Below are 4,725 nucleotides of genomic sequence, written 5' to 3'. Positions count from 1 at the left end.
TCAGAGAGAGACAGACAGACAGACAGACAGACAGACAGACAGACAGGCAGACAGACAGACAGAGAGATTGTTTAAGGCATAAACATGAGTATGCATGCATTGTGTTTAAGATGAAGTGTCAGTGGGTGGGTGTGTAAGTGTGAGGGGGCGATGCCATTAGTTACTGTGGTCCTTTCATTAGTCAGCTTGTCGCCATGGCAGCTCCACAAAGAGTGTTCCCTTTTGCCCAGGATATGTAGAGTGACAGAACCATTAGCGAACACACACACACGCGATCAGTATGAGTGATTGCATATGGTACATTGAGGAAAGGTCACCACACACTCACACACATTCTCACTCTCTTTCTCTCTCTCTCTCAAACACATACACACACATCAACATAATGTATATGTATACACTGTGGCTGCAGTATTTGTAAGACCAGAGATTTGTGTGTACAAAACATGGACTCTTGCTTTACAGATAGATAAGGATATTTTCATACAGCCAATACATTCAAGTAAATAAAATAGTATACCTAACCCAAGTCATTTTGTTACACATAATTGCACATGGTCTTGGTGATACTCACTGACATAGTGACAATAATTATTGTTGATTATAAAATGGGCAAAAGTGTGAGTGTGTGTGTGTGTGTGTGTGTGTGTGTGTGTGTGTGTGTGTGTGTGCGTGCGTGCGTGCGTGCGTGCGTGCAAAATGTATGTGAGGTTGGTTACCTGAGAGCAATCCCATGAAATGAATACCTGTTACTGAGTAACAAGTACCGAGAGAGAATTCATTTGGACACTAGTTAAACTGGTTGGCCTGCTGAGATAAATATTATGTAAAATTGTGTGTGTGTGTGTGTGTGTGTGTGTGTGTATTTGTGAGAAGAGCAAAAATTATAGTTTTTTAAATGGCTTCACTGTCCCTTTTCATGTGCAAATGCAGGGTCTGTAAGCAATGTGTTTGACAACGTAAGTCATACTATGAAGAGGGAGACAATGCGAGCATGTGCAAAGCAATAAGCCATGGAAAGCTGTCATCAACACACATCCCTTTCACACAACTGTAATTTGATCAGGCCAGCGGATATGCATGCAAGCATACACTCGGCAGATGGGTTTTGTTTCATTGGCAGTATTCATTCTCCAGCTTCTATAATTGGTACCTGTGTTTGTAGATCAATTCCCGTCTCTGTTGAGGGGCAAACAGAGAGATGGTAGTGTAACCGACCAGAAGGAGTTGAACACTGGATTCATAAAGATGAAGTAGTTTGCTGTCAGTAATGATTTTGCCCTTGGCATACTGATGGGTGGTGTTCTGCAATCCTAAATTTAGGATGGCCTTTTCAGAGGGCATGAGGTCCTTCGCCACAAAAATAAAAGGATGCAATTAATTTAAATTGGGCATATGATCAAAGACTTTAAACATCTGTGGAGGGGGCACATGCCCACCTGGTATCAGTAGCAAAAACAATGCGACGTCTAGCTCAGAAGCCTCCAGCTCAGGAGGGTCTACTGCCACTTTGGACTAATATTATGACCATGGATGCTGTTATGGGGCTTTTCCATTGCATGGTATCAGCTTGACTCTACCCTACTATACTCTACTCTACTCAATTTTGACACCGGGTGTTCGTTTTCCACTGCAACAAAGTTCCCCCATAAACTAGCTGATTGCCATAGCAACGCTCAAGAAAACAACTGTAATGTCATTAACGTCACCTTTTGGTACCGGCTCAGCTCGCTTGGAACCTCAACAGAGGTGATGGCAAAAATAGTACCAGGAACCAGGTACCAGGTACCAGTTTGGAAAACCAAAAAAAGGGAGTAGAGTCAAGTCGAGTTCAGCTGATACGATGCAATGGAAAAGTCTCATTAAAGGGTCCTGGTGACTGATGAAGATTAATTTCAAACATGTGAGTGAACACAAATTTTAGTCAAAAACTTACAAAATGTCTTGCTTTTTTACCAGCAAGCATATACCTTAATGCAGAGATTCTGTACTCTATACTATTGCCTTCCTAACAGAAGAGGATTTGGCATGAAGGGCTAGGAGTCCAGAAGAGCTAAAAAAAAAAACGGTACCCTAAAATGCACCCCTAAACAAACCCTCTACACAAAACAAAAACAGATATGAACAATTCATGCACATTATTAAACGTCTCCCTGGCTCTTGAAATGGACTTCATTGTTTTGATTGCCATATTTTCCTTTCTTTTTTTTGTCGACTGGTGGAAGAAAAGGGAAAAAGAGGGCAAGCAAATCAAAAAAATGACAGGGCATTTCTGTCCGTACTGACTGAGACATCGGCCTCTCCCTCCGTGCTCGTCTTTGTGTTCTCGTCGCAACGGTTCACTGCTTTCCAATAACAAAATATCACAGAGTGAGAGAAAGAGAGGGAGAGCAAGAGAGAGAGAGAGAGAAGAGAGAGAGTGAAAAGAGAGAGAGAGGGGGTCACGGAGACAGACAGAAAGAGAGAGAGAGAGAGATAGATTAAAAAAACATAATTTTCTCCAGGCAATTCTACTTGCTCCTCTCCACTGACCTCCAGAAGAATGACAGAGAAAATGAGTGAGCCGCAGAGAGGAGGGAGTGGCGCGGGGGAAATCGGACCCTCAAACGGGGGCCACACGGAAGATTTCTCACGAAGAAAAGCCACATTGTGCTCCCCCTCTCAGACGCTTCAGTGCAAACACAAGGGGATTGTTCTTATTGCCTAAGGACTATGCATGAGTGTGTACATATCTGTGCACGCGTGTGTGTGTGTGTCTGTGTGTGTGTGTGTGTGTGTGCGTGGAGAAGGACACAATGAAAAAGCAGTGAGTGAGTTATAATTTAATAGCTGGTAAATTACGAGAGAGGAGAGTCGAATGAAAGCAGAGGGAAGCTATAGGCAGTGTATTTATTCTCAGATCCTTATCTTTAGTCACGCAACATTAACCTGAAGGAGAAGACAGAGAGCCGAGCCAGAGAGTAGAGGAGAGGGGGTGACTGTGAGATGTGTGAGTGACGCAAATCAAAACACACACACACACGCACACACGCACACACGCACACACACACACACACACGTGCACGCGTGCACACACACACACTCACATCCACTTCAAAAGCCATATGTCCCTTCTTGAGAAACAAAGAGAGACGCTCGGTGAGCTGAAGTGAGTGTGTGAGTGAGTGCGGTAAGTAAGTGTGAGTGTGTGTGTGTGTGAGTGTGTGTGTGTGTGTGTGTGTGTGTGTGTGTGTGTGTGTGTGTGTGCGTGTGTGTGTGTGTGTGTGTGTGTGTGTGTGTGGGAAGAGAGGCCTCTTGATGAAGACTGATGAATGCTCAGGTGAAAGCTTAGATGTGCACCTTTCACCATCTGTGGTTGAAGAGGAGCAGAGGCGGTGGCACAGAAGATGGGCTAGAGGAGGGAGACTCAGAGTGGAGGAGAGAGAGAACAGGGCGATAGAGGGACACTAAGAGTGGAGGAGAGAGAGAACAGGGTGATAGAGGGACACTAAGAGTGGAGGAGAGAGAGAACAGGGGGATAGAGGGATGCTCAGAGCGGAGGAGAGAGAGAACAGGGGGATAGAGGGATGCTTAGAGCGGAGGAGAGAGAGAGAGGTGGGGAGAGAAGACTGAACAAAAAAGAGATGAAAGAACTGGAGAGGAAAAGACATGAACAGTGGAACGCAAGAAGGAAAGGAAAGAAGCAACGGGGAAAATAGAGAGAGGAAGAGGTCCAGAGGAGAAAGGAGGTGTGCAAGAGGGAGAGAGAGGGAGAGAGAGAGAGAGAATGCATAAAGAAAGAGGCTCAGAAGAGAGAAGCTAAGAAAATGAAAAGGTGAGCTCAGTGTGCAGGACAAGGCCATGTATGCAGGGGTGTGTTGACGTCTCATGAATGTGTGTGTGTGTGTGTGTGTGTATGTCCACAAAAAGACACAAAAGTGAAGGCCAACACAAGAAACCTTCAAGAAATAATATTTAGATTATCAGTGTCGGGGGTCATGTAGACAGACCAGCAGCCAACTCAAGAGAAGAGAGAGTGTGTGTACCTGTAAATGTGTTTGTGTATGTGTGTATGTGTATGGATATCTGTGTGTGTGTGTGTGTGTGTGTGTGTGTGTGTGTGTGTGTGTGTGTGTGTGTGTGTGTGCGTGTGTCTGTGTGCATAAGGGAGCATGACAAATGTGTAAAGAGGAAGGTTGCGAGCGGGGAAGAGCGAAGCGCCATAATCGATTGTGAACAGGGCTCTCGGGCGCAGCCAATCGCAAGCCTTCTAAGAGACTCCTTCGGGTTAGAACACTTACACGCTGTCTGCTGCCTGATCAGTGAGGAGAGGAGAGGAGAGGAGAGGAGAGGAGAGGAGAGAGAGAGAGAGAGAGAGAGAGAGAGAGAAGAGGAGAGAGAGAAGAATAAGAGGGCGAACAGTGGGCAGAGGCAAAACAATGAGCCAAACAGAATGAATGGGGAATGGAAGAGGGTTGGTAGAGTGGGAAGAGACAGGGGAAAGAAAAGAGAGGGATGAGGAGAGAATAGAGTGGAGAAAGAGAGAGAGAGAGAGATTGCTGTTGATCCGATTTCCACCCATCTATTCTGATGGGGTGACCTTGAGGTAGGCACAGTGAGAAAAAAGTGGCTTTCTACCCCATTTTCTGGCATTCATTCTCTCTCTCTGTCTTCCTTTATTTCTCTCTCCATTTCACTGTCCCCCTCCCTCTCTCTCCTTCCATGTCTTTCAGAAGACAATCGCCG

The sequence above is a fragment of the Sardina pilchardus genome, chromosome 9 (assembly GCF_963854185.1).
Source record: "Sardina pilchardus chromosome 9, fSarPil1.1, whole genome shotgun sequence".
Classification (NCBI taxonomy): domain Eukaryota; kingdom Metazoa; phylum Chordata; class Actinopteri; order Clupeiformes; family Clupeidae; genus Sardina; species Sardina pilchardus.
Note: the sequence above shows the minus strand (reverse complement) of the source record.